Source organism: Haliotis rufescens, unplaced genomic scaffold (genome assembly GCF_023055435.1).
Source record: "Haliotis rufescens isolate VD_foot unplaced genomic scaffold, xgHalRufe1.0.p SCAF_88, whole genome shotgun sequence".
NCBI lineage: Eukaryota > Metazoa > Mollusca > Gastropoda > Lepetellida > Haliotidae > Haliotis > Haliotis rufescens.
Genome location: NW_025964381.1, coordinates 1,226,608 through 1,240,200, shown reverse-complemented (window position 1 = coordinate 1,240,200; position 13,593 = coordinate 1,226,608). Strand labels below are relative to the sequence as shown.

General features: G+C 32.1%; 2 protein-coding genes across 4 annotated transcripts in view; one reads left to right on the top strand and one right to left on the bottom strand.

The window, feature by feature from the left end:
* LOC124128853 (multiple epidermal growth factor-like domains protein 10) overlaps positions 1 to 13,593 on the bottom strand; it is a 290,638-nt gene that overhangs the window by 105,250 nt on the left and 171,795 nt on the right. The gene's annotated exons all lie outside the window — the stretch shown is intronic.
* Positions 1 to 13,593, top strand: part of LOC124124299 (nuclear GTPase SLIP-GC-like) — a 58,012-nt gene that overhangs the window by 434 nt on the left and 43,985 nt on the right. The gene's annotated exons all lie outside the window — the stretch shown is intronic.

Below are 13,593 nucleotides of genomic sequence, written 5' to 3'. Positions count from 1 at the left end.
CGTCACTCGCCATCTTGCCGGTTTGTTTGCATTCGATCTCCATGGCGATTTTTTTTATACGCTTATTGACAAGCGTCTGTGCGTAGATTGATCGATATTACATTTCTAGGCAACAATGCAGTTTACCGGGCGCAGCCCGAGCTCTGACACCCGCTCAATTGCCGCGCTATAGCGCCACCGCTGTCTCGTTATACCGTTACCGTGCCTCACGCTCTGGTGACTCTCGCTTCACGATCCAACACCCGTTCTCGGTCTTAGGGAAACTTACACATCTTCACAATCAAACACCCGTTCTCGGTCTTAGGGAAACTTACACGTCTTTACGATCCAACACCCCTTTTCGGTCATTAGGGTTAGCTGGCTTTGGGCAAGGGTTAGCAATAAATTCTTACCTTTTCAAGCGTTAATCCAGTTAGGTAAAGTGCACTACTCCCCATTTCTACACATGTACAAGCCATCTACATTCGATTTATGTCCCTTACTTACCGAAATATCAACAGTTTATTTCGCGAACTGGGAAAATATTACCAACCCCGAGCGGAAGTAAATTTCAAACGCGGGCAGAATCGAGCGAGCCACCTGATTGGCTGACCTACTCATGTCAAGTCAACGTGTGTAGCGACCAGAACTGGGATACGACCAGAACTGGGATAAACACCGTAGAGAATTATATCTGTGGCATGCAACTATGTGTTTGATTGACAAACATTTAATAAGAGCAAAGTCATCTGCACTTCTTTTGTTTTGTATTTTTACTCCGTTCTGCAAAGTGCGCCAATGGCAATGTCACTGACTCGATAGCCGACATTTGCAGCTAAATATAGCAGCGTATAAAAGTGGTAATGCGGAACTAAAGCGGAATACAATTTCTTCTTTTTATGCAGATCGCTCATGAAAAAATGCAATTCCTATAAACATAAACATTGCTTATTATCTGTAATTATTGCCCATTGCCATGTTTAATTTCTAATCATGATATCACTCCCAAATGAATTATTTAATTGTCTATCATATCATAACATTTGTGAAGTGGTGACATGTTTAATAACAGAGTAAATTTTCTGTTAAATAGCTATCTTGGCAAATTCTGAACACAGTGTTTTCCTACAAAATAGCAAAAGCCAAATGAAAATAAAATTATTCTCTAATTTATGTATTTTAAAGATGTTATGCCACTCATTGGTGGGGATACAAGCGTAATAATTCAAGTTCCTAGGATGTTTGTGTTATTCTATTTTTCAAGAGTTATGAGAGTTGGACATATTTCTTCTCATACACTAACACGGCAGGTAAATGTCTAGGAATAAATACTCATGACATTGTACAATAGGCCATGATATTCACAAAATATATGTGGGAGGGTATGTACATCAATATAATAATATTATTTATTTTGAATATTACTAAGTCTGTCATTACACATCAAACAATGAATACTCAACATGTCAGAGTTGAAAGGGGTACAGTTAAATTTGTACTATTCAAGGGTGTTCTAAGCCCCAACACCTCACAACCCTCTTGCAACTCATGCGTGTATTTTTGTTTGTATTCTCAAGTCCCAAAGTTATATTTTGTAAATATTATTATCACTATAATGCTAGATTTTAGTGGTAACAATTATTCAAAATCACTCCATTTGATTATTGTGTACATGATGATAAAAGCAACTATTTTTATATTAATGGTGGAGGTACATGTAACTGCTTCCAGGCATAGCAGATGCAGGATGTGAGAGAGTTTGTGCTTCATCTTAGAAGTCTAACTTAAAAAATAAAAGAAACTAATTACATATAGAAATATTAGAGTAGAAATTGTTGAAAAAGATTTCTTTAATGTTCCTTTGATTCACCCACCACCCTATTCTTTTTCTCATTTTTTAAGGAAAAAATACCATATGTAATACTCCGTATTACCAAATCTCCATCAGCATTAAAATAACTGGGAAACTCATTGAACCATTCCTGGTAGGTTATTGACATATAAACATTTTAGTTTTTATAACAGTTTGGCCAGCAAAGTGTCCTCATATATATGGAGAGACCATAAATATTTTATGGTCTCTGTTACATATGGAATCTAAATAATATCATTTAATATGATTGAAATATTTACAAAGGCTTCAAAATAAAATATATTTAATAAACCCATTACTAATAGAGAATTGAACTTGTTATCTCATGCTCTGTCATCATGGACATGAATATTTGCAAGACAAAGCAACAGTAAGAGTTATCCTCCCTTTGCAACTTGATCAAAATGGTCGTCTGGTCCTTGCAGTGGAAGGCCAAGTGGCTGGAGTTTCTAAGATAATATTTCTTTGAAAGACGAGAACATCAAGGTAAGTCATTATACCTTTACGTTTACATTTTTCTGTGGTTTCTATCCAGGCAGGTATACAGAGCTAGCACAATGTCATACATTGTGCTGTCAGTCCATCCATGATGATCAGCTAGCCTGCACAGTTGTGAAGGGGACGAAGCTTTTTTTAAAACTATGTAGTTTCATATGCAAAGCTTATTGACAAAGTACATGTTTCTCAAAGGTTCTAAATGCGAATGACAATGATCATTAAACAAAACTCTCAAGATTCCTTTCATTCTTGAAAGCATTTCATTTATACCGCTACTGGTCGAGGGGAGATGAGTAATGATATAGTCAACTATCTCTTAAAATTAGAAATATTGACCCATAGCATTCAGATTAGGCTCACAAATTAGAAATGCTATTTACTATCAGCAGCCAAAATAAAATCTTCAGATTAACTTAATTGTAGATTTTAAAGGCCTTATCCTATTTCTGGTCAAGAGGATATGAGAAATTAGAAATATTATATAATAGTGTTCAGGCTTTGCTCACAGGTTTGAAATGCTCTTTACTATCATCAGCCAAGAAGAAATCTTAACATTCCATTAACAGTAGATTTTATAGGTGTTATCCCATTTCTGGTCGAGGTGATATCAATAATAATATTGTAGAAAATCTCTTAAAATTAGAAATATTGTATCATAGCGTTCAGGCTTTGCTCACAGGTTTGAAATGCTATTTACTATCAGCAGCCAAGAAGAAATCTTAAGATAAACTTAATTGTAGATTTTAAAGGCGTTATCCCATTTCTGGTCGAGGGGAGATGAGTAATGATATCGTCAAAAATCTCTTAAAACTAGAAATATTGTATCATAGTGTTTAGGCTTTGCTCACAGGTTTGAAATGCTATTTACTATCAGCAGCCAAGAAGAAATCTTAAGATTAACCTAATTGTAGATTTTAAAGGCATCCCATTTCTGGTCGAGGGGATATGAGTAATAAAATAGTCAAAAATCTCTTAAAATTAGAAATATTATATCATAGTAATCAGGCTTTGCTCACAAGTTTGAAATGCTATTTACTATCAGCAACCAAGAAGAAATCTTAAGATTAACTTAATTGTAGATTTTAAAGGCGTTATCCCATTTCCTGTCGAGGGGATATGAGTAATATTATAGTCAAAAATCTCTTAAAATTAGAAATATTGTATCATAGTGTTCAGGCTTTGCTCACAGGTTTGAAATGCTATTTACTATCAGCAGCCAAGAAGAAATCTTAAGATTAACTTAATTGTAGATTTTAAAGGCGTTATCCCATTCCTGGTCGAGGGGATATGAATAATAATAAAGTAGAAAATCTCTTAAAATTAGAAATATTGTATCATAGCGTTCAGGCTTTGCTCACAAGTTTGAAATGCTATTTACTATCAGCAGCCAAGAAGAAATCTTAAGATTAACTTAATTGTAGATTTTAAAGGCGTTATCCCATTTCTTGTCGAGGGGATATGAGTAATAAAATAGTCAAAAATCTCTTAAAATTAGAAATATTGTATCATAGCGTTCAGGCTTTGCTCACAAGTTTGAAATGCTATTTACTATCAGCAGCCAAGAAGAAATCTTAAGATTAACTTAATTGTAGATTTTAAAGGCGTTATCCCATTTCTGGTCGAGGGGATATGATTAATAAAATAGTCCAAAATCTCTTAAAATTAGAACTATTATATCATAGTGTTCAGGCTTTGCTCATAAGTTTGAAATGCTATTTACTATCAGCAGCCAAGAAGAAATCTTAAGATTAACTTAATTGTAGATTTTAAAGGCGTTATCCCATTTCTTGTCGAGGGGATATGAGTAATAAAATACTCAAAAATCTCTTAAAATTAGAAATATTGTATCATAGTGTTCAGGCTTTGCTCATAGGTTTGAAATGCTATTTACTATCAGCAGCCAAGAAGAAATCTTAAGATTAACTTAATTATATTTTAAAGGCATCCCATTTCTGGTCAAGGGGATATGAGTAATAAAATAGTCAAAAATCTCTTAAAATTAGAAATATTATATCATAGTAATCAGGCTTTGCTCACAAGTTTGAAATGCTATTTACTATCAGCAGCCAAGAAGAAATCTTAAGATTAACTTAATTGTAGATTTTAAAGGCGTAATCCCATTTCTTGTTCAGGGGATATGAGTAATATTATAGTCAAAAATCTTTGTAAATTAGAAATATTGTATCATAGTGTTCAGGCTTTGCTCACAGGTTTGAAATGCTATTTACTATCAGCAGCCAAGAAGAAATCTTAAGATTAACTTAATTATATTTTAAAGGCATCCCATTTCTGGTCGAGGGGATATGAGTAATAAAATAGTCAATAATCTCTTAAAATTAAAAAGATTATATCATAGTAATCAGGCTTTGCTCACAGGTTTGAAATGCTATTTACTATCAGCAGCCAAGAAGAAATCTTAAGATTAACTTAATTGTAGATTTTAAAGGCATCCCATTTCTGGTCGAGGGGATATGAGTAATATTATAGTCAAAAATCTCTTAAAATTAGAAATATTGTATCATAGTGTTCAGGCTTTGCTCACAGGTTTGAAATGCTATTTACTATCAGCAGCCAAGAAGAAATCTTAAGATTAACTTAATTGTAGATTTTAAAGGCGTTATCCCATTTCTGGTCGAGGGGAGATGAGTAATGATATCGTCAAAAATCTCTTAAAATTAGAGATATTGTATCATAGTGTTCAGGCTTTGCTCACAGGTTTGAAATGCTATTTACTATCAGCAGCCAAGAAGAAATCTTAAGATTAACTTAATTGTAGATTTTAAAGGCGTTATCCCATTTCTGGTCGAGGGGAGATGAGTAATAAAATACTCAAAAATCTCTTAAAATTAGAAATATTGTATCATAGTGTTCAGGCTTTGCTCATAGGTTTGAAATGCTATTTACTATCAGCAGCCAAGAAGAAATCTTAAGATTAACTTAATTATATTTTAAAGGCATCCCATTTCTGGTCGAGGGGATATGAGTAATATTATAGTCAAAAATCTCTTAAAATTAGAAATATTGTATCATAGTGTTCAGGCTTTGCTCACAGATTTGAAATGCTATTTACTATCAGCAGCCAAGAAGAAATCTTAAGATTAACTTAATTGTAGATGTTAAAGGTATCCCATTTCTGGTCGAGGGGATATGAGTAATATTATAGTCAAAAATCTCTTAAAATTAGAAATATTGTATCATAGCGTTCAGGCTTTGCTCACAGGTTTGAAATGCTATTTACTATCAGCAACCAAGAAGAAATCTTAAGATTAACTTAATTGTAGATTTTAAAGGCGTTATCCCATTTCTGGTCGAGGGGATATGAGTAATAAAATAGTCCAAAATCTCTTAAAGTTAGAACTATTATATCATAGTGTTCGGGCTTTGCTCACAGGTTTGAAATGCTATTTACTGTCAGCAGCCAAGAAGAAATCTTAAGATTAACTTAATTGTAGATTTTAAAGGCGTTATCCCATTTCTGGTAGAGGGGATATGAGTAATAAAATAGTCCAAAATCTCTTAAAATTAAGAAATATTATATCATAGTGTTCAGGCTTTGCTCACAAGTTTGAAATGGTGTTTACTATCAGCAACCAAGAAGAAATCTTAAGATTAACTTAATTGTAGATTTTAAAGGCATCCCATTTCTGGTCGAGGGGATATGAGTAATATTATAGTCAAAAATCTCTTAAAATTAGAAATATTGTATCATAGTGTTCAGGCTTTGCTCACAGGTTTGAAATGCTGTTTACTATCAGCAGCCAAGAAGAAATCTTAAGATTAACTTAATTGTAGATTTTAAAGGCGTTATCCCATTTCTGGTCGAGGGGAGATGAGTAATGATATCGTCAAAAATCTCTTAAAATTAGAGATATTGTATCATAGTGTTCAGGCTTTGCTCACAGGTTTGAAATGCTATTTACTATCAGCAGCCTAGAAGAAATCTTAAGATTAACTTAATTGTAGATTTTAAAGGCGTTATCCCATTTCTGGTCGAGGGGAGATGAGTAATGATATAGTCAAAAATCTCTTAAAATTAGAGATATTGTATCATAGTGTTCAGGCTTTGCTCACAGGTTTGAAATGCTATTTACTATCAGCAGCCTAGAAGAAATCTTAAGATTAACTTAATTGCAGATTTTAAAGGCATCCCATTTCTGGTCGAGGGGATATGAGTAATATTATAGTCAAAAATCTCTTAAAATTAGAAATATTGTATCATAGTGTTCAGGCTTTGCTCACAGATTTGAAATGCTATTTACTATCAGCAGCCAAGAAGAAATCTTAAGATTAACTTAATTGTAGATTTTAAAGGTATCCCATTTCTGGTCGAGGGGATATGAGTAATATTATAGTCAAAAATCTCTTAAAATTAGAACTATTATATCATAGTGTTCGGGCTTTGCTCACAGGTTTGAAATGCTATTTACTGTCAGCAGCCAAGAAGAAATCTTAAGATTAACTTAATTGTAGATTTTAAAGGCGTTATCCCATTTCTGTTCGAGGGGATATGAGTAATAAAATAGTCCAAAATCTCTTAAAATTAAGAAATATTATATCATAGTGTTCAGGCTTTGCTCATAAGTTTGAAATGGTGTTTACTATCAGCAGCCAAGAAGAAATCTTAAGATTAACTTAATTGTAGATTTTAAAGGCGTTATCCCATTTCTTGTCCAGGGGATATGAGTAATAAAATAGTCAAAAATCTCTTAAAATTAGAAATATTGTATCATAGTGTTCAGGCTTTGCTCACAGGTTTGAAATGCTATTTACTATCAGCAGCCAAGAAGAAATCTTAAGATTAACTTAATTGTAGATTTTAAAGGCATCCCATTTCTGGTTGAGGGGAGATGAGTAATGATATCGTCAAAAATCTCTTAAAATTAGAGATATTGTATCATAGTGTTCAGGCTTTGCTCACAGGTTTGAAATGCTATTTACTATCAGCAGCCTAGAAGAAATCTTAAGATTAACTTAATTGTAGATTTTAAAGGCATCCCATTTCTGGTCGAGGGGATATGAGTAATATTATAGTCAAAAATCTCTTAAAATTAGAAATATTGTATCATAGTGTTCAGGCTTTGCTCACAGGTTTGAAATGCTATTTACTATCAGCAGCCAAGAAGAAATCTTAACTTTAACTTAATTGTAGATTTTAAAGGCGTTATCCCATTTCTATTCGAGGGGATATGAGTAATAAAATAGTCCAAAATCTCTTAAAATTAAGAAATATTATATCATAGTGTTCAGGCTTTGCTCATAAGTTTGAAATGGTGTTTACTATCAGCAGCCAAGAAGAAATCTTAAGATTAACTTAATTGTAGATTTTAAAGGCGTTATCCCATTTCTTGTCGAGGGGATATGAGTAATAAAATAGTCAAAAATCTCTTAAAATTAGAAATATTGTATCATAGTGTTCAGGCTTTGCTCATAGGTTTGAAATGCTATTTACTATCAGCAGCCAAGAAGAAATCTTAAGATTAACTTAATTATATTTTAAAGGCATCCCATTTCTGGTCGAGGGGATATGAGTAATAAAATAGTCAATAATCTCTTAAAATTAAAAAGATTATATCATAGTAATCAGGCTTTGCTCACAGGTTTGAAATGCTATTTACTATCAGCAGCCAAGAAGAAATCTTAAGATTAACTTAATTGTAGATTTTAAAGGCATCCCATTTCTGGTCGAGGGGAGATGAGTAATGATATCGTCAAAAATCTCTTAAAATTAGAAATATTGTATCATAGTGTTCAGGCTTTGCTCACAGGTTTGAAATACTATTTACTATCAGCAGCCAAGAAGAAATCTTAAGATTAACTTAATTGTAGATTTTAAAGGCATCCCATTTCTGGTCGAGGGGATATGAGTAATAAAATAGTCAAAAATCTCTTAAAATTAGAAATATTATATCATAGTAATCAGGCTTTGCTCACAAGTTTGAAATGCTATTTACTATCAGCAGCCAAGAAGAAATCTTAAGATTACTTAATTGTAGATTTTAAAGGCGTAATCCCATTTCTTGTCGAGGGGATATGAGTAATAAAATAGTCAAAAATCTCTTAAAATTAGAAATATTATATCATAGTAATCAGGCTTTGCTCACAAGTTTGAAATGCTATTTACTATCAGCAGCCAAGAAGAAATCTTAAGATTAACTTAATTGTAGATTTTAAAGGTGTTATCCCATTTCTTGTCGAGGGGATATGAGTAATAAAATAGTCCAAAATCTCTTAAATTAAGAAATATTATATCATAGTGTTCAGGCTTTGCTCATAAGTTTGAAATGCTATTTACTATCAGCAGCCAAGAAGAAATCTTAAGATTAACTTAATTGTAGATTTTAAAGGCGTTATCCCATTTCTTGTCGAGGGGATATGAGTAATAAAATACTCAAAAATCTCTTAAAATTAGAAATATTGTATCATAGTGTTCAGGCTTTGCTCATAGGTTTGAAATGCTATTTACTATCAGCAGCCAAGAAGAAATCTTAAGATTAACTTAATTATATTTTAAAGGCATCCCATTTCTGGTCAAGGGGATATGAGTAATAAAATAGTCAAAAATCTCTTAAAATTAGAAATATTATATCATAGTAATCAGGCTTTGCTCACAAGTTTGAAATGCTATTTACTATCAGCAGCCAAGAAGAAATCTTAAGATTAACTTAATTGTAGATTTTAAAGGCGTAATCCCATTTCTTGTTCAGGGGATATGAGTAATATTATAGTCAAAAATCTTTGTAAATTAGAAATATTGTATCATAGTGTTCAGGCTTTGCTCACAGGTTTGAAATGCTATTTACTATCAGCAGCCAAGAAGAAATCTTAAGATTAACTTAATTATATTTTAAAGGCATCCCATTTCTGGTCGAGGGGATATGAGTAATAAAATAGTCAATAATCTCTTAAAATTAAAAAGATTATATCATAGTAATCAGGCTTTGCTCACAGGTTTGAAATGCTATTTACTATCAGCAGCCAAGAAGAAATCTTAAGATTAACTTAATTGTAGATTTTAAAGGCATCCCATTTCTGGTCGAGGGGATATGAGTAATATTATAGTCAAAAATCTCTTAAAATTAGAGATATTGTATCATAGTGTTCAGGCTTTGCTCACAGGTTTGAAATGCTATTTACTATCAGCAGCCTAGAAGAAATCTTAAGATTAACTTAATTGCAGATTTTAAAGGCATCCCATTTCTGGTCGAGGGGATATGAGTAATATTATAGTCAAAAATCTCTTAAAATTAGAAATATTGTATCATAGTGTTCAGGCTTTGCTCACAGATTTGAAATGCTATTTACTATCAGCAGCCAAGAAGAAATCTTAAGATTAACTTAATTGTAGATTTTAAAGGTATCCCATTTCTGGTCGAGGGGATATGAGTAATATTATAGTCAAAAATCTCTTAAAATTAGAACTATTATATCATAGTGTTCGGGCTTTGCTCACAGGTTTGAAATGCTATTTACTGTCAGCAGCCAAGAAGAAATCTTAAGATTAACTTAATTGTAGATTTTAAAGGCGTTATCCCATTTCTGTTCGAGGGGATATGAGTAATAAAATAGTCCAAAATCTCTTAAAATTAAGAAATATTATATCATAGTGTTCAGGCTTTGCTCATAAGTTTGAAATGGTGTTTACTATCAGCAGCCAAGAAGAAATCTTAAGATTAACTTAATTGTAGATTTTAAAGGCGTTATCCCATTTCTTGTCCAGGGGATATGAGTAATAAAATAGTCAAAAATCTCTTAAAATTAGAAATATTGTATCATAGTGTTCAGGCTTTGCTCACAGGTTTGAAATGCTATTTACTATCAGCAGCCAAGAAGAAATCTTAAGATTAACTTAATTGTAGATTTTAAAGGCATCCCATTTCTGGTTGAGGGGAGATGAGTAATGATATCGTCAAAAATCTCTTAAAATTAGAGATATTGTATCATAGTGTTCAGGCTTTGCTCACAGGTTTGAAATGCTATTTACTATCAGCAGCCTAGACGAAATCTTAAGATTAACTTAATTGTAGATTTTAAAGGCATCCCATTTCTGGTCGAGGGGATATGAGTAATATTATAGTCAAAAATCTCTTAAAATTAGAAATATTGTATCATAGTGTTCAGGCTTTGCTCACAGGTTTGAAATGCTATTTACTATCAGCAGCCAAGAAGAAATCTTAACTTTAACTTAATTGTAGATTTTAAAGGCGTTATCCCATTTCTGTTCGAGGGGATATGAGTAATAAAATAGTCCAAAATCTCTTAAAATTAAGAAATATTATATCATAGTGTTCAGGCTTTGCTCATAAGTTTGAAATGGTGTTTACTATCAGCAGCCAAGAAGAAATCTTAAGATTAACTTAATTGTAGATTTTAAAGGCGTTATCCCATTTCTTGTCGAGGGGATATGAGTAATAAAATAGTCAAAAATCTCTTAAAATTAGAAATATTGTATCATAGTGTTCAGGCTTTGCTCATAGGTTTGAAATGCTATTTACTATCAGCAGCCAAGAAGAAATCTTAAGATTAACTTAATTATATTTTAAAGGCATCCCATTTCTGGTCGAGGGGATATGAGTAATAAAATAGTCAATAATCTCTTAAAATTAAAAAGATTATATCATAGTAATCAGGCTTTGCTCACAGGTTTGAAATGCTATTTACTATCAGCAGCCAAGAAGAAATCTTAAGATTAACTTAATTGTAGATTTTAAAGGCATCCCATTTCTGGTCGAGGGGAGATGAGTAATGATATCGTCAAAAATCTCTTAAAATTAGAAATATTGTATCATAGTGTTCAGGCTTTGCTCACAGGTTTGAAATACTATTTACTATCAGCAGCCAAGAAGAAATCTTAAGATTAACTTAATTGTAGATTTTAAAGGCATCCCATTTCTGGTCGAGGGGATATGAGTAATAAAATAGTCAAAAATCTCTTAAAATTAGAAATATTATATCATAGTAATCAGGCTTTGCTCACAAGTTTGAAATGCTATTTACTATCAGCAGCCAAGAAGAAATCTTAAGATTACTTAATTGTAGATTTTAAAGGCGTAATCCCATTTCTTGTCGAGGGGATATGAGTAATAAAATAGTCAAAAATCTCTTAAAATTAGAAATATTATATCATAGTAATCAGGCTTTGCTCACAAGTTTGAAATGCTATTTACTATCAGCAGCCAAGAAGAAATCTTAAGATTAACTTAATTGTAGATTTTAAAGGTGTTATCCCATTTCTTGTCGAGGGGATATGAGTAATAAAATAGTCCAAAATCTCTTAAATTAAGAAATATTATATCATAGTGTTCAGGCTTTGCTCATAAGTTTGAAATGCTATTTACTATCAGCAGCCAAGAAGAAATCTTAAGATTAACTTAATTGTAGATTTTAAAGGCGTTATCCCATTTCTTGTCGAGGGGATATGAGTAATAAAATACTCAAAAATCTCTTAAAATTAGAAATATTGTATCATAGTGTTCAGGCTTTGCTCATAGGTTTGAAATGCTATTTACTATCAGCAGCCAAGAAGAAATCTTAAGATTAACTTAATTATATTTTAAAGGCATCCCATTTCTGGTCAAGGGGATATGAGTAATAAAATAGTCAAAAATCTCTTAAAATTAGAAATATTATATCATAGTAATCAGGCTTTGCTCACAAGTTTGAAATGCTATTTACTATCAGCAGCCAAGAAGAAATCTTAAGATTAACTTAATTGTAGATTTTAAAGGCGTAATCCCATTTCTTGTTCAGGGGATATGAGTAATATTATAGTCAAAAATCTTTGTAAATTAGAAATATTGTATCATAGTGTTCAGGCTTTGCTCACAGGTTTGAAATGCTATTTACTATCAGCAGCCAAGAAGAAATCTTAAGATTAACTTAATTGTAGATTTTAAAGGCGTTATCCCATTTCTGGTCGAGGGGAGATGAGTAATGATATCGTCAAAAATCTCTTAAAATTAGAGATATTGTATCATAGTGTTCAGGCTTTGCTCACAGGTTTGAAATGCTATTTACTATCAGCAGCCTAGAAGAAATCTTAAGATTAACTTAATTGTAGATTTTAAAGGCATCCCATTTCTGGTCGAGGGGATATGAGTAATATTATAGTCAAAAATCTCTTAAAATTAGAAATATTGTATCATAGTGTTCAGGCTTTGCTCACAGGTTTGAAATGCTATTTACTATCAGCAGCCAAGAAGAAATCTTAAGATTAACTTAATTGTAGATTTTAAAGGCGTTATCCCATTTCTGGTCGAGGGGAGATGAGTAATGATATCGTCAAAAATCTCTTAAAATTAGAGATATTGTATCATAGTGTTCAGGCTTTGCTCACAGGTTTGAAATGCTATTTACTATCAGCAGCCTAGAAGAAATCTTAAGATTAACTTAATTGTAGATTTTAAAGGCATCCCATTTCTGGTCGTGGGGATATGAGTAATATTATAGTCAAAAATCTCTTAAAATTAGAAATATTGTATCATAGTGTTCAGGCTTTGCTCACAGATTTGAAATGCTATTTACTATCAGCAGCCAAGAAGAAATCTTAAGATTAACTTAATTGTAGATTTTAAAGGTATCCCATTTCTTGTCGAGGGGATATGAGTAATATTATAGTCAAAAATCTCTTAAAATTAGAAATATTGTATCATAGCGTTCAGGCTTTGCTCACAAGTTTGAAATGCTATTTACTATCAGCAGCCAAGAAGAAATCTTAAGATTAACTTAATTGTAGATTTTAAAGGCGTTATCCCATTTCTAGTAGAGGGGATATGAGTAATAAAATAGTCCAAAATCTCTTAAAATTAGAACTATTATATCATAGTGTTCGGGCTTTGCTCACAGGTTTGAAATGCTATTTACTGTCAGCAGCCAAGAAGAAATCTTAAGATTAACTTAATTGTAGATTTTAAAGGCGTTATCCCATTTCTTGTCGAGGGGATATGAGTAATAAAATAGTCCAAAATCTCTTAAAATTAAGAAATATTATATCATAGTGTTCAGGCTTTGCTCATAAGTTTGAAATGGTGTTTACTATCAGCAGCCAAGAAGAAATCTTAAGATTAACTTAATTGTAGATTTTAAAGGCGTTATCCCATTTCTGGTAGAGGGGATATGAGTAATAAAATAGTCCAAAATCTCTTAAAATTAAGAAATATTATATCATAGTGTTCAGGCTTTGCTCACAAGTTTGAAATGGTGTTTACTATCAGCAACCAAGAAGAAATCTTAAGATTAACTTAATT